Source organism: Dama dama, chromosome 30 (assembly GCF_033118175.1).
Source record: "Dama dama isolate Ldn47 chromosome 30, ASM3311817v1, whole genome shotgun sequence".
Taxonomy (NCBI): domain Eukaryota; kingdom Metazoa; phylum Chordata; class Mammalia; order Artiodactyla; family Cervidae; genus Dama; species Dama dama.
This window is the reverse complement of record NC_083710.1, coordinates 66,159,296-66,185,309: the sequence shown is the minus strand read 5'-3', so window position 1 is coordinate 66,185,309 and position 26,014 is coordinate 66,159,296.

The following is a 26,014-nucleotide window of genomic DNA, read 5'->3' as shown; positions in this document are numbered from 1 at the left end:
GACCATACAAATCACATTAAATCTCTGTATTCAGCAGAAAGTATGTGACGACTTTGCGTCTCTCTCTGCCTGTATAGACTGCCTTTCAAGAATTAGGGTAGCTTTGAGCAGATCTGATCCAAACACCACACACAGATTCACTTCTCCCATAATACTTGCACATAAATTTCAAATTTTTCAGAGACAAGTGATATTTATACAAATAACACAATCAAAAAGTCCATATAAATATTTATAACATGAAATATGTTGAATTCTTTTTTTCCCCAACAGGAATAAATAAATTGAATCAAGACCAATAATCCATGTGAGCTGCTTTATTTTGAATATATACTAAATGAACATGGAAAAGTTATTTACCATATTCTAAGTTCATTAAATGGAAGAATTTGCTAAATTTCTTCTTGGAAAAATATATTTATGTGTCCATAGAATTAATATAACTTAAAAATCAATTGCTTTTTGCACACAGGCTTAAACTATATTATTAGTATTAAATAAAAACATTGTTTTTCTAACATATCTAACATTGAATATCTACAAATTTTTAATTTGGGAAATTCCTAATAATTTGTGGCAATACAGGAAGAAGAATAAGTATAAACTTCTACCTTATTTCACATATCTGTTTCTTCATCTCAATTTCTAACATCTGAATAAGTTATAAACACTTGCAGTTGCTATATCAGAATCATGTTAGGCTGCATGAACAAGTAATTCGATTTCATCAAACAGGGTTTTTTTTCTGTTACATAAATAGTGCAAAGAAGGGCTGTTCAGACAAGGAATAGCAGCTCCATCATGTTCCTGGCGATCCTATTTTCAGCCTTCAATTCCACCTTCCTAGTATCCTTACAAAGTGGTTTTCACATCTCTAGCCATCCTGTGTCCCAAAGGGGAAGATGGAGGAAAATGAAAGGTGATGGTCAAAAGGTGCAAATGTATTCTATAGGTCTACCAACTGTAACAAGCTAAAAGAAAGAGATGAAACATTTTAATATGTGAAGATATGCACATACATAATAAATTTTTAAAAACTGTCTTTAAGCATTGGAGATTGGAATTGAAAGTCAGATGGTTCATGGACAGCAACCTGGAAAAATTAAAAGCCTTTTAATTTTAAGTATAAACAGAATAAAATACAAAAGATAAAAAAAAAAAAAAAAAAAAACAACAACTGGGCAGGACATTTATTATACAGAATCAGAAACAAATGAACCAAAGAATTAGAAGCAAAGATTAAACCAAAAAGAACTGAGATTAGAAGGTTAAATGCGCAGGAATGTAGATTTTGGGAAGTCTAATGTTATCAAGATCGCAGGTGGTTACTGTGATGGCAACTAAAGAAAACATGACCCAGGAAGGCAACCTTTACAATCTGTATAACTAACTTTTAACTTCCTTTCTGGTTAGAAAGCAGAGGCTAAATATGAGTGATTCGCAACTGTTAAGAGGAAGTGACAGCAATTCATTGCCAATAAGAGGATTACTGTAAAATTTTATTTTCATCTTGGCTGGAGTAAACGTGGGTGTTTTAAAATTACAATATCTATACCAGATACTGCATAGCATTCAAAAGCATTTTTTAGAAAGCGCAGACTTGCTGACAGGGTCCTATGATAAAGGAATTTCACACATGTAAATTCAGTAGGGGGATATTCTGTTGGTCCCACTAATCTACTGAGCTTCCTGCAGTTTCAACCCAACTGTTGCAAGGCTTTTATGGATTAGTATAGACCAAAAGGTTTGACTGAATGAAAATTGCCAAAAGCAAAGCATGTAAAAAAGTTCTAAACATGAAACTGAATTGTGAAAGGTATATACATATGCACATATATAATCTTTAGAAAGAATTAAGCTCTTGTTTAAATTAAGGTTATAGAAAGTATGATCAAAATATGTTTCATAGTAAGCATTTGATAAAAAGTATCTCACATGGAAAAAAATAATAAAAGTCTTTTTCCTGAAACAACAAAATTTATGCATTTATACTGAGAATTATTTCTTATGAGCTTAGTTAAAAGTCATCATTTCATACATCACTGATTTTCAAAATTTGAAGCATCAAAACCTGTTTGTGAAAATAATTTAATGGAGACCTACAATGTCAAAAACGTAGAAGAGTTGCTCTAATTAAAACAGAAGTTATTTAATTTCTACCTCATACCATTAACTGTTTAATGCTCCAAATTTTCAATCTAAACAGCATATATTTTGAAATAGTTTTGAAAAGTAATGCTTTTGAAGTGTATTCCCATAAAAGTTAAAATTTGAAACATGTATTTTGGGTACAAAGTTCCCTATAAAACTGAGTTCAATGTGCAAAATGTTACACTATACCACCTGTCCCCACGCACTCACCAGAATATTACATTTGTTATAATTGATACACCAGCACAGACACATCTCTGTCATCCCAAGTCTACAGTTTCCATTAGGATTTACTCTTCATGTTGCATGTTCTATGGTTTTTGACAAACATTTTTGACAGGTATCCACTGTTACAGTTTCATGCAGGGCAGTTTCACCACTCCAGAATACCCTATTCCACTATTCATTCCTCCCTGCAAACCATCTGTGGTAACCATTGATATTTTCTCTGTCTCCATAGTTTTACCTTTTCCAGAATGTCATATAGTTGCAATCAGATAAGATAGTATGCAGGCTTTTGTGACTGCCTTCTTTTCTTTAGTCATATGCATTTAAATTCCCCTCACATCTTTTCGTGGCTTGATAGCTCATTACTTTTTACCCATGAATAATAGTCCACTGCACAGATATCTCATTGTGGCTCAGTGGTAAAGAATCTGCCTGCAATGCAGGAGACCCGGGTTTGATCCATGAGTCGGGAAGATTCCCTGGAGTAGGGCATGGCAACCCACACTAGTTTTCTTGACTAGAGAATCCCATGGACAGAGGAGCCTGGAGGGCTGCAGTCCGTAGGGTCACACAGAGTTGGACATGACTGAAGCGAGTAAGCCGAAGGGGCACTGCAGATACAGCCATCAGGGGAAGCTGGGAAAGAGTGAGGGCAGGAGAAGCGGGCATCAGAGGGTGAGACGGCTGGACGGCATCACAGATGCAATGAACATGAACTCGGGCAAACTCTGGGAGATGGGGAATGACAGGGACACCTGGCTGCTGCAGCCCATGGGGTCACAGAGAGTCGGACGTGACTGGGCAACTGAATAGCAACAGATATAGCACAGCTGATTTATCCACTCACTTACTGAAGGAGATCTTAGTTTCTTTCAAGTTTTGGCAATTATGAATAAACCTGCTATATACATACATGTGCTGGTTTTTACATAGACTTAAGTTTTCAACTCATTTGGGTAATATAAGGAGTCTGATGGCTGGCTTGCATGGTAAGACCAAGAGGTGCGGATGCTCTACATCTTCACCAGCATCTGATGTTGTCAGTGTTTGGGATTTTAGCCGTTGTAATATCGTTTGTCTACTTTAAATTATGAAATATGTTTTTCAGATGTCTTGCTATCATGTTCCTGTTATTTTAGTTCACTATTCATAAAAAAGATGTCCTATAAATAATATATAATCATAAAAAGTATGATAAAAACCTCATTTTTAATGAACATAGAAAAATTTAACAGGGTCTTGCCCAAGAAATTCCCCAGGGATTATTCCCTTTGGATGGTCTTAATATTCTTATTGGTTTTTTCTCTGAAGAGAGAAATAATTGTGGTTTCCTTCTAATCAAATTTACCGAGAGAAAAAGTACTTTTATTTTCCTCCATCCTATTGAATAATGATTGAATTTATCTTGTAACATTTTAAACATTTTTTTTTTATTAGTTGGAGGCTAATTACTTCACAACATTTCAGTGGGTTTTGTCATACATTGATATGAATCAGCCATAGAGTTACACGTATTCCCCATCCCGATTCCCCCTCCCACCTCCCTCTCCACACGATTCCTCTGGGTCTTCCCGGTGCACCAGGCCCGAGCACTTGTCTCATGCATCCCACCTGGGCTGGTGATCTGTTTCACCATAGATAGTATACATGCTGTTCTTTCGAAACATCCCACCCTCACCTTCTCCCACAGAGTTCAAAAGTCTGTTCTGTATTTCTGTGTCTCTTTTTCTGTTTTGCATATAGGGTTGTCGTTACCATCTTTCTAAATTCCATATATATGTGTTAGTATGCTGTAATGTTCTTTATCTTTCTGGCTTACTTCACTCTGTGTAATGGGCTCCAGTTTCATCCATCTCATTAGGACTGATTCAAATGAATTCTTTTTAATGGCTGAGTAATAGTCCATGGTGTATATGTACCACAGCTTCCTTATCCATTCATCTGCTGATGGGCATCTAGGTTGCTTCCATGTCCTGGCTATTATAAACAGTGCTGCGATGAACATTGGGGTACACGTGTCTCTTTCAGATCTGGTTTCCTCAGTGTGTATGCCCAGAAGTGGGATTGCTGGGTCATATGGCAGTTCTATTTCCAGTTTTTTAAGAAATCTCCACACTGTTTTCCATAGCGGCTGTACTAGTTTGCATTCCCACCAACAGTGTAAGAGGGTTCCCTTTTCTCCACACCCTCTCCAGCATTTATTGCTTGTAGACTTTTGGATAGCAGCCATCCTGACTGGCGTGTAATGGTACCTCACTGTGGTTTTGGTTTGCATTTCTCTAATAATGAGTGATGTTGAGCATCTTTTCATGTGTTTGTTAGCCATCTGTATGTCTTCTTTGGAGAAATGTCTGTTTAGTTCTTTGGCCCATTTTTTGATTGGGTCATTTATTTTTCTGGAATTGAGCTTCAGGAGTTGCTTGTATATTTTTGAGATTAATCCTTTGTCTGTTTCTTCATTTGCTATTATTTTCTCCCAATCTGAGGGCTGTCTTTTCACCTTACTTATAGTTTCCTTTGTAGTGCAAAAGCTTTTAAGTTTCATTAGGTCCCATTTGTTTAGTTTTGCTTTTATTTCCAATATTCTGGGAGGTGGGTCATAGAGGATCTTGCTTTGATTTATGTCGGAAAGTGTTTTGCCTATGTTCTCCTCTAGGAGTTTTATAGTTTCTGGTCTTACATTTAGATCTTTAATCCATTTTGGAAAAAAGACAACCTCTTTAACAACTGGTGCTGGGAAAACTGGTCAACCACTTGTAAAAGAATGAAACTAGAACACTTTCTAACACCATACACAAAAATAAACATTTTTTTAAGTTTAGGCATCCTATACTTTAGCATTATATTCTTAATAAATATTTGTATAATACTGAATGACTTTTTTTCCATTCATTTCTCCTTAATAGCCATTAAGTTAAAAAACAAAACCAGTCTGTTGGTTTCCATTTTTCTGAAAGCTTGTAAGACATATACAAACATAATATATATCCTTTATTTTTCATTTTTAAAATCTTTAATTCAGTAGAATTTTGTCTGACAGATTATTTTGTCATCTAATCCTTAATAAGAGAAATCGCTGCTCTTTACAGGTCTTTTCCCTCTTTCATTTTGTTAAGGCTGCATTTATGTTCTCTGGTGATCTGTTGGGGTGTGTGTGTGTGTGTGTGTGTGTGTGTGTGTGTGTGCGTGCGTGCACATGCTCAGTCATTTAGTTGTGTTCAACTCTTTGCGACCCTGTGGACTGTAGTCTGCCAGATTCCTCTGTTCATGGAATTTTCCAGGCAAGAATAATGAAGTGTGTTGCCATTTCCTACTCCAGGTGATCTTCTCCAGCAATGCAGGAGACAAAGGGATGGAACCCACATCTCCTGCCTCTCTTGCATTGGTAGTATGATTCTTTACCACTGAGTCACCTGGGAATCCCCGTTAGTCTATGTCCTCAAATCAGTACTGCCTTCTTTCTCAAACATTTTCAAGTTTGTCATCCAGTTTTCTTAGGTCAATCTAATCAAGCTGACCATTTACCATCTGCCAAATCTACCCATGCTGTCTAATACAATTGAGAAAAGATAATGACTCTTACTAGGGATCCCAAACTTCTGATTTCAGCTACCCATTCAGGCTGTACTAGACATTCTGAATGGCATATTCTAGAAGCACTTTCTTTCACTGGCCTCAAGTTTGCTTTCAGTTTCAAGCCAATGATCTTTCTCCATAAACCTTGATTCTTCACCCTTATATTTATCATTGCTGTTTAAATTTGGATAGCTTAAATAACCCATAGATTGTATTGTCTAACTTCACTAAATGCTAGGTCAAATGAGGAAAAACTACAGATGCTTATTGATATAATCTGGGGAGAATATTAAATAATCAAATAATGTCCTTAACACTGTGCCTGGTAAATTGAGAGTGCTCAGTAAATTTTAGCAATCAACATTATTTAATTGTCATAACCATCAACCCTTCCTAAAATGATTTTATTATTAAATAGCTATTAATAGTATTGGAAAATCCTTATCAAATATTATTAAAACATTAATAGAAATCATAAGGACATGTATTATAAAGTACATTCTCAGTTCAGTTCAATTGCTCAGTCATGTCCAACTCTTTGTGACCCCATGAACTGCAGCACACCAGGCTTCCCTGTCCATCACCAACTCCCAGAGCTACTTTCTAGTCACTTAAAATCAGATAAAAGATGGAAATTATTTAGTATTTTCCTCATTTTAAGATCCTAATTTGTTAGTGAAGCTAGAAAGTGTGTGATTTGTCCAAACACCTTCCAACAAAACCTCATGGCAATATAGTTAAAGGAAAATATATTTGATACATGTTACAATAAATGTCCATGTTTAATCATTGATCATAAGATTATCAGAAATTACAGAATATCAAGCAGTCCCTTATTTCAATGACCCTTTCTGATATTATTTAAGTATATATTTTAAAACTGATTTCAATGCAAGATTCATCATTGATTTATTACTTTTATTTATATTAAAAACAGAGTTCTTAATATGTGATATCACTATGCCAAGCATTTTATAAATAACACGAAACTTAAGCCGTATATAATCCTAGCAAATAGGGACTCCTATAATTCCTGTTTTATAGGAGTGAGTTAAGAAGATGAATTCACTCTTTCAAACAGCCCCGTCTTCTTACATGTTGAATTTGCTCACAGTTTCCTAACCAGGCTATATTTATCTGGTTGATCAAAGTCTGTACTTCCACATTACTATGAGATAAAATTAGGTACATGGGTTAAAACCAGTTTCCTATCATTTACCTTATAGATATTCCAAAACGACCAAGTAAATGTATGTATGCAAGGTGTTTGTCAAATAATTCTTTGCCAACTTCCATACTTCTTTTAGTAGTAGGTAATATATTAAAAGAAATCCCATACACATTTAATAATTACTCAAATAAGTTCAATAGTTATTGGGCTACAGTATGTTAAAGAGTAGGGACTTCTCAGGTGGCACGGTGGTAAAGCATTGGCCTGCCAACGCAGGGGATGCAGGAGATGCAGGGGACCCTCGTTCCATCCCTGGGTTGGGAAGCTCCCCTGGAGTAGGAAATGGCAACTGCACTCCAGGATTCTTCCTTGGGAAATCCCATGGATAGAGGAGCCTGGCGGGCTACAATCCATGACATCACAAAGAGTTGAGCGACTGAGCACATGCACATTTTAAAGAGCAGTTTGGTGATACTCTGATTTCTTGATATAACACCAGGCATATTAGTTCCCGTAAACATATTATAGTCCTTTAATTCAACTGGCTGATAAACTAGGTATTTTAACCAAAAGCAAGGTTGTGGTAAGACTCACATATGTTCCTCAAACTTTGATTTCTATTTCTTAAAAATTTTAGTATGCTTTTCTATTGATTTCCTTTACCAGAAAGTGTTTGCTCAGCTTTTGAAATATGCAAGAGATTAAGGTTGCTGATTCACTGATTACCATTTTATTGCAGGATTTATGAAACATGTACTTTGTTGTTATATACACTCCAAATCAGTTTATGTGAAATACTTAAGCTTTATATTTGCTATTCAAAAAGAGAATTGCAAGCTTTCTGTAAGAGTAAAATTACCTATATAATGCTTTCATGGAAAATACTGTTTAAATTCTGTTTAATTTGCAAAGTCAAGTCTAGATCCAACATTTTATTATAGAAAGGATTCAGAATGTTTATATTTGAAGGCTATTATTTAGCTATTGTATTTATGTTTATCTATTTCTATCTTATCTAGACTAATAATGTAGAAGTTAAAGGAGTAGATATAAAAACAGTATTCACTAAAATTTTTGGAAATAGGTGTAATGGAAAAGCACTGTTATCATCTAGATACATGAGTCACAGAGTAAATGCAGAAATAAGACACTTAGGCAGGGATGAAGGCAGTCAAAGTGCACACGGAACATTCTCCAGAATAGATCACATCCTGGGCCATAAATCTGGTCTTGGAAACTTCAAAAAAATTGAAATCATTCCAGTCATCTTTTCTGACCACAGTGCAGTAAGATTAGATCTCAATTACAGGGAAAAAATTGTTAAAACTTCAAACATATGGAGGCTAAATAACACGCTTCTGAATAACCAACAAATCATAGAAGAAATCAAAAAAGAAATCAAAATATGTATAGAAATGAATGAAAATGAAAACACAACAACCCAAAACCTATGGGACACTGTAAAAGCAGTGCTAAGGGGAAGGTTCATAGCATTACAGGCTTACATCAAGAAACAGGAAAAAAACCAATTAAATAACCTAACTCTACACCTAAAGCAATTAGAGAAGGAAGAAATGAAGAACCCCAGAGTTAGCAGAAGGAAAGAAATCTTAAAAATCAGGGCAGAAATAAATGCAAAAGAAACTAAAGAGACCATAGCAAAAATCAACAAAGCTAAAAGCTGGTTTTTTGAAAAAATAAACAAAATTGACAAACCATTAGCAAGACTCATTAAGAAACAAAGAGAGAAAAACCAAATTAACAAAATTAGAAATGAAAATGGAGAGATCACAACAGACAACACTGAAATACAAAGGATCATAAGAGACTACTACCAGCAGCTCTATGCCAATAAAATGGACAACTTGGATGAAATGGACAAATTCTTAGAAAAGTATAACTTTCCAAAACTGAACCAGGAAGAAATAGAAGATCTTAACAGACCCATCACAAGCAAGGAAATCGAAACTGTCATCAAAAATCTTCCAGCAAACAAAAGCCCAGGACCAGATGGCTTCACAGCTGAATTCTACCAAAAATTTAGAGAAGAGCTAACACCTATCTTACTCAAACTCTTCCAGAAAATTGCAGAAGAAGGTAAGCTTCCAAACTCATTCTATGAGGCCACCATCACCCTAATTCCAAAACCACACAAAGATGCCACAAAAAAAGAAAACTACAGGCCAATATCACTGATGAACATAGATGCAAAAATCCTTAACAAAATTCTAGCAAACAGAATCCAACAACATATTAAAAAAATCATACACCATGACCAAGTGGGCTTTATCCCAGGAATGCAAGGATTCTTTAATATCCGCAAATCAATCAATGTAATACACCACATTAACAAATTGAAAGATAAAAACCATATGATTATCTCAATAGATGCAGAGAAAGCCTTTGACAAAATTCAACACTCATTTATGATTAAAACTCTCCAAAAAGCAGGAATAGAAGGAACATACCTCAACATGATAAAAGCTATATATGACAAACCCACAGCAAGCATCACCCTCAATGGTGAAAAATTGAAGGCATTGCCCCTGAAATCAGGAACAAGACAAGGGTGCCCACTCTCACCACTACTATTCAACATAGTGTTGGAAGTTCTGGCCACAGCAATCAGAGCAGAAAAAGAAGTAAAAGGAATCCAGATAGGAAAAGAAGAAGTAAAACTCTCACTGTTTGCAGATGACATGATCCTCTACATAGAAAACCCTAAAGACTCTACCAGAAAATTACTAGAGCTAATCAATGAATATAGTAAAGTTGCAGGATATAAAATTAACACACAGAAATCCCTTGCATTCCTATATACTAACAATGAAAAAACAGACAGAGAAATTAAGGAAACAATACCATTCACCATTGCAACAAAAAGAATAAAATACTTAGGAGTATATCTACCTAAAGAAACAAAGGACCTATACATAGAAAACTATAAAACACTGATGAAAGAAATCAAAGAGGACACAAACAGATGGAGAAACATACCGTGTTCATGGATTGGAAGAATTAATAATTGTCAAAATGGCTATTCTACCCAAAGCAGTCTATAGATTCAATGCAATCCCTATCAAGCTACCAACGGTATTTTTCACAGAACTAGACCAAAGAATTTCACAATTTGTATGGAAATACAAAAAACCTCGAATAGCCAAAGTAATCTTTAGAAAGAAGAATGGAGATGGAGGAATCAACCTGCCTGACTTCAGACTCTACTACAAAGCCACAGTCATCAAGACAGTATGGTACTGGCACAAAGACAGAAATATAGATCAATGGAACAGAATAGAAAGCCCAGAGATAAATCCACAAACCTATGGACACCTTATCTTTGACAAAGGAGGCAAGGATATACAATGGAAAAAAGACAACCTCTTTAACAAGTGGTGCTGGGAAAACTGGTCAACCACTTGTAAAAGAATGAAACTAGAACACTTTCTAACACCATACACAAAAATAAACTCAAAATGGATTAAAGATCTAAATGTAAGACCAGAAACTATAAAACTCCTAGAGGAGAACATAGGCAAAACACTCTCCGACATAAATCAAAGCAAGATCCTCTATGACCCACCTCCCAGAATATTGGAAATAAAAGCAAAACTAAACAAATGGGACCTAATGAAACTTAAAAGCTTTTGCACTACAAAGGAAACTATAAGTAAGGTGAAAAGACAGCCCTCAGATTGGGAGGAAATAATAGCAAATGAAGAAACAGACAAAGGATTAATCTCAAAAATATACAAGCAACTCCTGAAGCTCAATTCCAGAAAAATAAATGACCCAATCAAAAAATGGGCCAAAGAACTAAACAGACATTTCTCCAAAGAAGACATACAGATGGCTAACAAACACATGAAAAGATGCTCAACATCACTCATTATTAGAGAAATGCAAACCAAAACCACAATGAGGTACCATTACACGCCAGTCAGGATGGCTGCTATGCAAAAGTCTCCAAGCAATAAATGCTGGAGAGGGTGTGGAGAAAAGGGAACCCTCTTACACTGTTGGTGGGAATGCAAACTAGTACAGCCGCTATGGAAAACAGTGTGGAGATTTCTTAAAAAACTGGAAATAGAACTGCCATATGACCCAGCAATCCCACTTCTGGGCATACACACTGAGGAAACCAGATCTGAAAGAGACAGGTGCACCCCAGTGTTCATCGCAGCACTGTTTATAATAGCCAGGACATGGAAGCAACCTAGATGCCCATCAGCAGATGAATGGATAAGGAAGCTGTGGTACATATACACCATGGACTATTACTCAGCCATTAAAAAGAATTCATTTGAATCAGTTCTAATGAGATGGATGAAGCTGGAGCCCCTTATACAGAGTGAAGTAAGCCAGAAAGATAAAGAACATTACAGCATACTGACACATGTATATGGAATTTAGAAAGGTGATAACGATAACCCTATATGCAGAACAGAAAAAGAGACACAGAAATACAGAACAGACTTTTGAACTTTGTGGGAGAATGTGAGGGTGGGATATTTCAAAAGAACAGCATGTATGCTATCTATGGTGAAACAGATCACCAGCCCAGGTGGGATGCACGAGACAAGTGCTCCGGCCTGGTGCACTGCGAAGACCCAGAGGAATCGTGTGGAGAGGGAGGTGGGAGGGGGGATCGGGATTGGGAATACATGTAAATCCATGGCTGATTCATATCAATGTATGACAAAACCCACTGGAAAAAAAAAATAATAATAATAAAAAAAAAAAGAAAGAAAGAGCTTGGCATTTTCTTTATTGAATTTAGGTTATTTAGAGTTCTTTATGTCTTCAGCTCTATTATAAAATCCGATTTTCTATATTAACCAGTGTGTTTTCATTTTAGAATGGGACAATGATCTTTCCAAATTAATTCTTAACTAATACAAATACCTGCAAACCTCATGACCCTATGCTAGATGTTGAAAATGCAAAGATATATTTCTTGTTCTTTTGAGAGGGTTGGGCGACTACACACATATTTGTATTCAATTTAAGCCCCATAGTACAGACTCCTCACATAATAGATCTATAGCAAGTGAGAGAGTACCCAGTTATAACTAAAAGAAGAAGAAACAGCTTTTCAGAGGAAGTAGTGAACAAGTTGAGGGATGAAACAGGATTTTCAGAGTTCCTCACTGGGGTTGGTGCTCATAAAGAAGGCTCTCCATTTTATGGATATACCACAGTGTGTTCATCTGTTCACCTGATACTTGAGTTAATTCTAGTTTTTGCTAATAACAAATAAAGTTTTTATGATCAGTAATTTACAAATCATTGAATAAATGCATGCTTTTATTTCTCTTGGGTAAATGTAAGCATATAGGAGGGCATCTGCTGAATCAAATAGACAATGGATGTTTAACACTTTATAAGAAACTGCTAAAATTTATCTAAAATGGTTTCATCATTTTGCATTCCCACTGTTAGTGATGATAGTTCCAACTGCTCCATAAGCTTGTTAGTGCTTGATATGATCAGTTCTTTTGCTTTTAGTCATTCTTAAAGGTACAGAGAGGCATCATGCTGTGGTTTGAATTTGCATTTCTCTAATGATCAGTGATACTGGGTATCTTTTCATGTGTTTATTTTATATTCTTATTTCTCTATTTTTTAAAATTTTTATTTTATATTGGAGTAGAGTTGATTAACTGAAACTTGAAAGAAGATTTGTTAGTCACCCAACTTTCTTTTTAAAACTGCTTTGGCTCTCCTAAGCCCTTTAATTTCCATATGAATTTTAAAATCAGCTTATCAATTTCTGAAAAATAATAGCTAGAGTATTGACAAGGATTGTGTTCTCTCTGTAAATAAGTTTGAGGAGTATTGATATTTTAATGATACTGATAAATCTGAGCCATTGACTTTGGATATTTTCCATCTATTTAAAGTTCTTTGAGCTTCTTTTCTTTTTCTTTTCATATTTTTTGTCAAGTTTTTCTTTAACTACTAAGTATTTTTCTGCTATGGTAAATATTATTTTTGCCCAAATTTTCAATTTTGGTAGAAAATGGAATTAATTTTTGTATATTACTCTCTAATTTTGCAATTTTGCTGAACTCATCTATTAGTTCTAAGAATTCCTTTTATAGATTTCATTAGATTTTCTATATAGATGACCATTCTATCACAAATAAAGACACTGTATTTCTCTCTTTCCACTCTATGCTTTTTATATCTCTATCTTTTAACTTGTTAATTTGGTGAACTGTAATGCTGTTGTTGTTGTTGAGTCACTAAATCTAGTCTAACTCTTTGCATCACCATGGACTGTAGCAGACCAGTCTCTCTGTCCTCCAATATCTCCTGGAGTTTGCTCAAATTCATGTCCATTGAGTTGGTAATGCTATCTCAGGATCTCGTCCTTTGTTGCCCCCTTCTCCTTTTGCCCTCAATCTTTCCCAGCATCAGGGTCTTTTCCAGTGAGACGGCTTTTCTCATCAGGTGGCCAAAGTATCAAAGCTTCAGCTTCAGCATCAGTCATTTCCAATGAATATGCAGGTTTGATTTCCTTTAGGATTGACTGGTATGATCTCCTTGCTGTCCTAGGGACTCTCAAGAGTCTTCTCCAGCACCACAGTTCAATAGCATCAGTTATTCTGTGCTTAGGCTTCTTTACAGTCCAACTCTCACATCCTTACATGACTACTGGAAAAGTCACTGTTTTGACTATATAGAACTTTTTCAGCAAAGTGGTCTCTGGTTTTTAAATATGCTATCTAGATTGTCATAGCTTGCCTCCCAAGGAGCAAGTGATTTTTGTTTTTTGTTTTTTAATTTCATGTAATGACTCCTGCTCAACTATTGAGCTAAATTTACATTAGTAGGATAAACCACACTAGATCAGGGAGTATTTAAATAGATAGGTAGGTAGATACACTGATAGATAGATAGATATAGATTCAATTTGCTAAAAATTGTTCAGAATTTTTGCATCTGGATTCATGAAAGATATTTGTCTGTAACTGTTCCTTTTTGTCTATTTGTATTAGGGTAATCCTAAGAAAATGATGTGAAAGCTATTCATTCTGTTCCAGTTTTTCAAGGTTTCTTTTACCTAACTGGTATCATTTTTTCTTTAAATATCATGTTCACTCTATTGATAAAGCCATCTAGATAAGGAATATTCCATAGGGAAAGTGTTCGAAAAAGGCACTTAATTTCTTTAGTAACCTCTTTCAATACTGATACATGTATCTTTTATCTCTCTTTTTCCCCTCTGATTTATCTGGCTAGATGTTTGTCAATTTCATTAATTTTTCTCAAAGAACTGGCTCTTTGTTTACTTGATTTCTCTAGTTTTTGGTTTATTGATTTCTACTCAGATCTTTATTCTTTTCCTTCTCCTATGAATTTCCTATATTCTCCTTCTCTAGTTTCTTACATGACTGCTGAATTAAATGACTTGACAAGATGTTTTGCTTTTCAAATATAGGCCTTTAGAATTATACATTATTTATTTCTTAAGTATTTCTTCAGCAGATCCTACATATTTCAAAATATTGCCTTTTCATCTTTCATTTAAAGTATTTTATCATTTATTTTCAGTGTCGTTTTATCAGTTGCCACTTCATGTGTTTTGGAATTTGGTTCATAGATATGTAATGATTTAGGACTGTCATGTCCTCTTGATAAGCTGACCACTTCATCATTATGATAATACACATTTTTATTCTGAAATATACTTTGTGTGATACTAATATGCCAAACCTAGGTTCCCTTTGATTAGTGATAGCATGATATAATTTTTAACTCACTTACTTTTAACTGAATTAGTTACTTTTAACTAAATTCAAAGTACATTTTTAGGTAGCAAATAGTTTGGTCTTGCCTTTTTAAATTCAGTCTATTTTTTGCCTTTTTATTGGATTTTTGCATACTGGAAAACAACTTGGCAGAGTTAGTTAAGATAAGTTTGAAAGCACGGCTTAGAAATCCCAGAGGAATTGGGAGTGAGATTTTTATTGTAACACTGTCTGGTAGTAGGGGTAGGTGCAATCTAGGGGCCCACTAATGAGAACAGGATGAGCAAAGGAGAGCAGAAACTATGAAATACTCTGAAGTGTTCAGAAGTCAAGAAACTGCTTGTATGATAAGTAGTGTGGCTAGATGTTTAAGAAATGTTGAGTAAAAAGTATGACATAGAAAAATGTCAATATCAAAACTCCACTTATATATATTCACAACCACACCAAGCTACACATTTTTAAAGAATTCATAAAAACACAAGGATACATATTAAACACTTAGGATAGTCAGGAATACGCATGAGAGAAAATAAACAGATGCATAAATAATATGCTACTAAAGTAAAATTAAATAATTCTTTACTCCTAGGATCCAAAATTTTTTAAAGTTGAGTTAAAATTAAGACAGAAAACTAAAGTTCTGTGGATTCAAGTATGCCTAATATTTTAATACAATTTACTGCATACCATTTAGGAAATAAACCTGTTTTGAAGCAGGTATTTATAAGACAGGAGGTATACTTGTGAAGTTATTGATTGTTTATTGCCCTCTAGAGTATGCTCACATTAATTAGCATGGAAATCAGCTCAGTAACAATTAATAAAGAAATATATTTAAGTGCCATATGTTTCTGTTAATTCATGCATGCCACTGCAATTATCAAGAAATGTTAAGCAGAGATCAGACAATTACTGATCCTAATCAAAATTACAAAAGTCAGACTTTATAATAAACTGGAGTTAGATTATGAGTTTGGATTTTAGTCATGTCTAGACAGTTTCCAAAACAGCCTTTCTTAATTATCCATACCCTATTCCTCTGATAAGAAATAAAAGGATGGCGGTAGAGCTCAGCCTCAAATATAACACGTTCCCTTAATTTGAATCAGTCTTCACTAGCCATGTGTTTGATGGATCTGAACTTTAAAAACCAACCATTTACACAATGTTTTATGTCAAATATATTTCAGCTAACACAACAACAACAACCAAGGCCTTGTCTGAGGAGTAGAACAGCCAGGGCTGCTGCTGACATGATACAGATTGCACACTGCAATTTGTAGGGGACACCATTCACCTCTCTGTACCATATATGTGTATTCATATTATGACAATTTTTAGCAAATGGCAGTAAATTCTCTAGAGAATTGGGTGATTTATTCTAATGCTCACATAAATGACATTCAGCTGAGCTCATGAAGGCAGCATCTCCAGTTTAAGTGAGGTATTGAGATGCTGTTCCCCTATACTTACTACCTTCCCCAACTCACTTTTCTTTCCTTTCTTGCTTTATTCTGAAAAGCAGACAGACCTTTTCCCGTCTCTCCTGGATAATCTGGTACTTACGTAAGCAGGTAATTGTTTCTACTCTTTAAAGCATAGGTTCTACTCCATCATTCTTGGTCATAATAGCAGAATGCCAAATGTAAGACTCTCACATAAAACTAAGTATAAATAAATTATAAAGTTCACCCATAACCCAAATCAAATGAACAAACAGGTAAGTAAATAAACTACCTAAATATTAGTACATTCGGGATGTAGTTTACATTTAATGTTATGAATTTAATAAATGCTTGCCCAAGACTGGTAGCACAGTGCCCTGGTGTGAATGTTTGGGGGTGTGTATGAGAGTGTGTGTGATATGGTTGTATCCAAGTTGCTCTGAGTTCTTCCTCTGCTTTTGCCAAAACACTCATTAGTCATTTTTACTTTTTTCTAGAGGAGCATTTAGGCTTTACTTTGAAAGTAGCTGTGTTGGGGACCTCAAAGTCCACTGTCAAGTTGCATGCTTCTCTAGAAGAACTCACAGAATTCAGGAAAGTTGTTAAAATTATGGTTATGGATTATTACAGTGGAAGAATACAGATTAAAATCAGAAAAGGAAAAAGATGCTTATGGTAGGTCCACTGGATATGAGGCTCAGGCTTCCAGTCATCCCCTCTCAGTGGGGTCTCACGGATGGCATTCAGTCCTCCCAGCAATGATGTGCCACAACACATTTCATATGTTGCCACTCAGGCAAGATAACTTGAGCTTTGACTTCCAAGATTTTTATAGGAGGTCAGTTACTTAGGTATGTGGCTCTAAAATGACTGACTTCAGCTACTCAGAAGTCAAAGTGATAGAGCATGATCCGTAGCCCCAGATATACAAAAAAATAAAAAGTCATTCACCATAAATTACAGTGTTAGTATAAACCATCATGCATGCTCCAAGATCTCAAATACACAGACCCTCTTATCAGTTAGGATATGCCAAGGGCTCAGATTATCTCCCAGGAACTGTTCAATGGCCAGTCCTGAAAATATTTTGGAATGTCAAGCATTATAGTTTCCAGCAGGAAATTTCCAGAAGAACAGGCACTCAAAAATGTGATTTTTGTTTTCTCATTGACACAGATAGTCTTAAATCTTCCACTACCCAATGATCTACACTGAGTGCCTCCTCTTGGAACCAACCATAACTGTGCTTTCTGGATCTCCTCTCTCTCTCTGGCATGCCTCCACCAGCTATTTGGATGTAATGGTGGAGTGTGCTTGGCTCAATCTGATGGCAAGCTTTCAAGTGAGGCTGCTGATTATTACACCATAGTTCAACAACTCTGGGTGATAGTGCACACAGACATAGCCTTTCCATTATGCCCGTAGCATTTGGGAGGCCACACAGGTGCAGGTAGGCTGTTAACAGAAAGAAACCATTATCACTCATAGTTGATCCTGAGCACTGAGAGGCCAGGATGAGGTGCAAAACGTTGCCTTCCTATTTGCTCCTGCCTTCTTTTGGTCTACATATACTCTCTACTAAGGGGGATACTGGAAGCCCTTTATTTCTTAGACTCCTCCTCTTTTTTTTGACCTCTGGCTTCTGCATGGAATCCAAGCTTCACCCTGATCATGGCTAGTTTAGTTGATGGCATTGAACTAGGATGTCCCCTTATTCTGAAATCAGTATATGAAATGATCCCTCATGGCCTCACAGAGAGACGCATTTACTTTTATTTTTCCTGTGATCACTATAAAGGACGTTAACATTGAAGAAATAACCAGGAAAGAAAATTCACTCCAGCTAATATTGAATTCTACTGTGCACCTGTGTCATATCTTTTATGTATTTTATGCTACAAACAATTCCAGAGACTATTAGAAGAAGGGACAAGTGAAGGAGAAAAAAAGCACTGTTCTGTTCTATGTATATTTTATTGTCATGTTTCTGCCACATTTTAAAGCACACGTCATGCCTGTGTTTACAAACATACTTGTGTATGGTATATATGATACATCCAAATGCACATAAATGGAAAGAGAAAATATGTCATATGAATTGCACATTTTCTCCTTCACAGTTCAGAAACTTTCTCCTGCAGTTTATAACCTACAGGCTTAAACATATTGCTCTTCTTGAGAATAGGGGATATAACTATCTTCTTTATAAGTTATCACAATATGGGTTGGATATCCTCAACAGTCTATTTGTCTTTATTTGTGGAACCATTTGTGTTAACTGGAAACTTACTAGAAACACAGACTCTAAGATCTGCATACAGATATGCTGAATTGAAAACCCTGGAGAGAGTCCTCAGTAGTTTTGGCTTTATTGAGTCCTTCAGGTGCTTCTGAAGCACACTCAAATTTGAGAGGCACTGTCTTAGAGAATGAGGAAAAGAAAAGTGAGCATTACTTTAGGAATTTGAAATTGTGAATTAATGTTATGATGGTTATTTGATGCTCAAGAAAACTAAACACATGTCACAGAGATGATTTATGGTTCTGATAGCAAATACAACTAGAAAACACAATGGATGATAGATAATATGGTACCAGTCAAAGAAATGTTTGCTGCTTTCACTAAAATGTGTTTCTTGTATTAAATAAAGCAGCTGACCTATATATAGTAATTTGTGATTTGGGAGAATACCATATGGTGGGTAGGTAACATGATTTGGGAGGGATCTGATCATTGAGCAACTCCTTCTGGTCATTTTTCTGAATGCCAGTTATGTTTAAACATGCCAATGGAAATGCAACTCTACTTCATATGTAATGGATTAGATGGCTTAGAGAGGGTGGGAACTAGCCAAAGCCAAGCTTGTTTCTGACATACAGGGGTTGTATAAACATGAAGAGGGAGGATAAATTGCACATGTAATACAATTTTGTCCTAGAGGACCCTTTAGATTGCTTATGATAGCTCCCATAAAAGGAAATAAAGCAAATGGTGTGGATCAGCAGCAGCCAAGTTTTCCTTGGTGGCTCAGATGGTAAAGAATCTGCCTGAAATGCAGGAGACCCAGGTTTGATTCCTGGATTGGGAAGATCCCCTGGAAAAGGAAATGGCTCCCCACTCCAGTACTCTTGCCTGGAGAATCCCATGGATAGAGGAGACTGGCAGGCTACAGTCCATGGGATCATAAACAACTGAGCGACTTTCACTTTCAGACCTTCTTTTAACAATCCAGAGGACATGGACCTGCATCGTAAAATTGCTGAGCTTTAGCCTAGGAGATTAACATTATATAGAAGGTTATAAGTATGGCTTCCACTTTTTGTTTAGTTCCCAAGTCCAAGAGAACTTTATTTGTTCAAAAATCACAAGGATGAGGAAAAATTGAAAAAGATCCAACTCAGTTTTATAATATATTATATTACATTATGCCAATGTAATATATATGTATATTGACTCTCTGTTCTAATTATAAAGAACAACTCTGGACTCAAACTCCAGAAAATATGTAGAAGCAGGGCAGAATATTTTCCAATAAGCATGTTCCTAATCTTAAAAAATATCTGAAAACAAGCTAAAGTTGCTGTTGGACGTATTATATAAAATCTACATGTGCCCAGCATATCAACTTGGCTATCTCATTGTCCTTTTATGAGGTTATCAAAAAATATCCCTCCCAAAGATCTGGTCTTTATCCTTGGAGTTTGTGACTGTATTACCTTATGTATGTGTTACCTTATGAGGAAAACAGGGTATTGCAAATGTGATCAAGGCTTTGGACCTTGAGGTACAGAGATTAATACAGATTATCTGCATGAACCCAATCTAATACATGAGTCCTTATAATCAGAAAAACTTTCCTGGGTGTAGTCAGAGAGAAATGTGATTTATGGAAGAAGGTCAGAGAGTTGTGATGTAAGAACCAGCCAGACTACCTGTTGCTGGTTCTGAGATGCATGGACTACATCCAAGGACTGAAGAGAATCCTTTAGGAGCTAAGAGTGGATGGACTCTAACTAATGGCCAACCATGAAATGGGGACCTCAGACCTTCCCCTACAAGAAATTTAGTTCTGCTAACAGGTGAATGAGCACAGAAACAGATTCTCCTTAGAGCTTGCAGAAAGAAACAGTCTGGCTGACACATTGATTTTAGTACAGTGAGACCAATACCAGACTTCTGACCTACAACAACTGTAAGACAATAAAGTTGTGTTAAGTCCATTTTATGGCAGATTGTTATGGCAGCAATAGAAAATTCATATACTTCATATGCAATATTTTAAAATTTTTACTCTAATATTCCTCTTAATCCAGATCTTCCCCCAAGTTTTCTGATCTCTATAAATGGAGTCACCATGTGCATGCCCTTCCATCTGTTGTAGGCATACCCATCAGAGGACAAATAAATGGCTCAGCCAGAGTTTTCTTTCTAAGCATGACTATAGAAAAGGGGCAGATCACTGACAATTCTGCAATAGGAAGAACCCACAAACCAGAGAGATGTGCAGCCCTGAGCACAGGTACAAATGCAGGCCCATATATCACACATCTGCATATTTAACTGTCATAAATGAGTGGAACAAAATCTTAATAGGTTTACCTTCTGATGTGTCAAATTTAGCTTCTTTAAGTCCAGGTATACCAGATATCCATTTAGAAATCTCAAGTTCCTGGTGTTTCTGTGCTTGTCTGTAGCAGTGAAAAGAGTGCCAGCACCCACCCAAATCCTAAAGTGTGCAGCTGAGGCAGGAGCTCTTCTAGCCTGGGTGAAGGATGGGTATAGAAAGTTGAAAAAAAAAAAAGAAGAAGAAGGATAAATGCTTAGTCTTCATGATTCTTACACTCTATTGGGCAGACAGAGTATAAACAAGAAACATAAGTAAAATATACAGTGGTTTGTAAAGTATGTCTATACCCAATTTCATTTGACATGGTCAAGGCTTTATCAAAGTGTTTCTGTTAGTTTTTTACTGCATGAGTGCTAAGTTGCTTTAGTTGTGTACAACTCTGTGACCCTGTGGATGGTAGCCCACCAGGTTCCTTTGTCCACCAGATCCTCCAGGCAAGAATACTGGAGTGGGTTGCCATGCCCTCCTCCAGGGAATCTTCCTGACCCAGGGATCAAACACGCATCTCTTAATGTGTCTTGCATTGGTTGTGGGGTTCTTTACCACTAGTGCCAGTGCAACAAAACTAAGCTTGTGGTGACAAGCTTAGTAATTTAAGATCCACATTAATTATCTTCCAGCTTGTGTATGTCAGAAATCTAGGCATGGCTTAATGGACCTTCTGGTCAGGGTTTCCCAAGACTGTAATCAAGGAGTTGGCTGGGCTGAATCCTCCTCTGAAGGGTCAACTGAAGAAGAATCGGATTTCAAGCTTCTTATTGGCAGAATTCATTTTCTTGTACCTGTATGGTAGGGGACATGGATTGCATTTTGTTTGTCTTGCTGGCAGTAGGTTGGATGTTCTTCAGTTGTTCTGCTGCTGCTGCTGCTAAGTCACTTCAGTCGTGTCCAACTCTATGCGACCCCAGAAATGGCAGCCCACCAGGCTCCCCCGTCCCAGGGATTCTCCAGGCAAGAACAGATCACCTATGCTTCCTAGAGGCTGTCAACAGTTTATTATGAGGGCTTCTCCAACAAGGCTGGCTATTACAATAAGATTGCACAGTCTCTCCTATCTCCAATCTCTGACCTTGGAAACATCCAGGCTATCTTTTAGGGACAGTCAAATTATTTAAGTCAGGTAAATTCAGGATATTCTCCTTTTGCATTAACTCAAAATAAACAGATTAAAAACCTTAGTTACACCTGCAATATTTATTTACTTCTCCACATTCTATAGGTTGTATAAGGAAATTACAGGTCTTGATTGCACTCAAAGGATTAAACACAGAAGGAATAGCATGGTACAGGGGTCATACGGCCAACCCACTATCTACCACATGGAATATACAATGTATTTGCATTGTTCAGTATTCTTGAAAACACTTGGTGCTATCAGTTTTTATTCATCTATGGGATATGAATTGCTCAGTTGTCACTAACTTAATTATTAGTCAGATTGCCTTTTTAGTTTCTCAATTTTATATTCTTCATTAAGATTTCCTTTTCATTGTATGACAAGTGCTTTTTTATGTTTTTATTCTGTCAAAAACTTTTTATAGCTGTTTACCTTTTAAGATGGAGAAAATAGACAATTGCATGACATTAAAATGCATTTTTCTGCCAATTTTTGCTGTGACATTTTGTTTCTTTAACATTAATATAAGTAATAAATCCTTTCCTTTATGTTCTGTGATTTTTGCATCACTATAAAGAAATTTCTCATATACAAATTCATGAAGGGACTTCTTCTAAGTTTCAAATTTTATGTTACCATTTAGTTTTTTAACCCACCTGGAATGGTTTGCTTGTGAGTACAGGGATTTCTAACTATTTTTCCCATATACATGCCAATTATCAGATCTATTAACATCTATTAAATAACCATCCTTTCTCAATTTTTATTTCTCTATTCCATCAGATATCAAGATTCCAATTGTGCTTAGAATTTTCTTTTTTTCAGTGGACAAATTTCACCAATAACACAGTATATCATTTTTACAGTATAATGTCAATTTTTAATATGTGTAATTTCCACTTTTCTTTCAAGTTGACATTTTTGATCTTAGAATTTCTTTCTAACATTATTGTAATATTAACTTTGTTTGCTTACATCAAAGCTGTTAAAACAAGACAGAGGATTTTTAAAATGCATTGCCTTTATAGAATGATGTAAGTATAATTGACTTTTTCATATTGCATTTTCCTGTACACAAACAGGGACTTCCCTGGTGACTTGATGGCAAAGAATCTGCCTGTGATGGAGGAGACCCAGGTTTGATCCCTGGGTTGGAAATATCCTCTGAAGAAGGGAATGGCAACCCACCCCAGTATTTTTGCTTGTAGAATCCCATGGACAGAGGAGCCAGTGGGCTACAAGTGTGTGGGGTCGCAAAGAGTCGGACATTACTGAGCAACTAAACAACAACAACAGTTGAAGGAATTGCAGGGAAAAGAGGTTACCTGTCCCAGGTCAAAGCAAATAGTGGGCAGAGCTGAATCATACCCTGGCTATTTGAATTCAGCATCTGCACTTTCAGAGGAGCAACTACTCATGCTCCTCTCCGTGACTGAACATTATCAAAACATTTTTTCTAATGTTTAAAAATCCATTTTTATATTAACTCCATGCAATTTTTATGACCTCACTTTTTTTTTTTTTTTATGACCTCACTTTTTATCTGCACTACCTTTTCAGTGTCTATGACTTATCGGTGCCTGAAATCACTTAGAATATATATTAAAGTATACTTACATATTTGGTTGTAAAGTGATGTAAATAGCACAAGTGGACAAATATACATACAGAGCTTATAAATGATGTTTAAGAAACATGAGACATCTTCTTTTAATAAGTGTCAAAGATACATAGTTGCCTATCATAAGAACATTAGCCAATCCATATTATCCAATAAGTAGTAACAGTGGCTAGATGTGTGTGTATATTTGGGGACCATCAAAGAGATATTAGGCAAATAATTTGCATACCTAATGGAATATGTTCGTATCAAGTGTAAGAAAAACTTCTAAAATGCTCTGGAGAATTATTTTACTATAGTAAATAAGCTGATTGGAATTGATTGAAATGGAAAATTACTGACTGAAAATATGTCAAGAAAAACCAGCTGTTGAAGTCAGATGTTCTGATAAAACAAGATGTAACTGATAAAACAAGTTAAACCATAATAGCAAAATTTTGGAAATTTGGAAATTAATCATGCCTTCTGGAAATAGATTAATAAGAGAATGCAAATTTAGAGAAAATAAAATTACGAATGACTTGGAAAACAATAACAAAGTTACATTGTCTGTATCTTAAACCAAATTTGCTTACAACTTAAAGGATTGCTGTATCTCTTTTTCTAGTTGGCACTAGTGGTAAAGAACCCACCTGCCAATGCAGGACACATAAGCGACATAGGTTCGATCTCTATGTTGGGAAGATCCCCTAGAGGAGGGCATGGCAACCCACTCCAGTATTCTTGCCTGGGAAACCCCGTGGACAGAGGAATCTGGTGGACTACAGACCAAAGGGTCGCAAAGACTCTTATATAACAGAGGATTTTGCACACACACACACACACACACACACACACACACACACACACTCATCTTTGTTGTACTGTAGCACCTGTAACTTTATTAGAACTAATACTTTAAAAAAATTACAAATAAACTGCTGGTAATTTTCTAAACTACTGTTTCCAAGCATACACTAAGTTACCTTTCATTATGTGACCAAGTTTCATTGTCTATAAATCAGCCCCCAGAAAATAAAGATACTTAGAAACTTTTAACATGGAGATCAGAATGCAGTGTACGGAGTGTGTGTGTGTGTGTGTGTAATATGGAGAGAAAGACAGACAGATATTAACAGAAAGACTGAGACAGAGGCTAGGATATCGAGACAGAGACAGAAAGAGCAGAATCTACATTCCTCAGATGGATATCTATAAATCTCTTCAAACTTTAAGAGAGTCATATTTCTGTATGTTATTTCAGTATAACCTGCTCAGAACTAACTGCCCTGGTCAGCTTACTTACAGCAGCTAATGCTATACTGTCCTAACTCCTCAACCCTTTTACGCTCCATACCTGGAGCAGCATTACATAATGTAAAATAAATCACCACATATTAGAAGTTGTATAATTGCTTGTTTTATAAACATTTTTCTACACCATTCAATGCTCAGTAACCTATTCTTTTCCACTACATGATCAGAAGAACATTCCACTGGTAAAAACACAGGAAACACATGAATTAATCTTCTAAACTTCTCATGTAAGGTCCATTTCTTTTCATCAATCATCCACATTTTTATTTACTAATAACTACAAAGTTAAACACAGCATAATACATAATATATGGGCATAGTAAACATGATTTCAATAAATCTAAGAAAATTAAGAATCATCCCTTTTGGACACTCATGTCATTATTTACTACACACAGACATGACTGGAATATACATGATGTTTTGATCAGATAAAAATTAAAATTTTAAATTATATCCTGTTTATATGAGATGGAGTTTACCATTCACAAGATAAAGACAGACCAAGAAACAAGAAAGAGAGAAGAGAAATAGTTTGGTTCAAATCTCTAATCATAGTCAAAAATGAGACTGCCATAAACATTTAGAGAAATTTTTGACTTTGAATTAAACCAATAATTACAGTTCTCTCTACTATTGTGTATGTTTGTCTCTCAGTCGTGTCCAACTCTTTGTGACCCCATGGAATGCAGCTAGCCAGGCTCCTCTGTCCATGGGATTCTCCAGGCAAGAATACTGGAGTAGATTGCTATTTCCTTCTCCAGGGGATCGTCCTGACCCAGGAATAGAACCCCAGTCTCCTGAATTGCAGGCAGATTCTTTGCTATCTGAGCCACCAGGGAAGTCAATTTAATCATTGCCTAATCACTGGCTCCCAATGCTTAGCCAATGATTATATTGGTTCTAATCATTGGCTTCCAATAAATCTCTTCTCCATGAGGTCTCATGTTCAGATTTGGTAACATTAAAATGCAGAGCTCATGTTTTTTTCAAAGAATATTATTAATACCACTGTTTAATT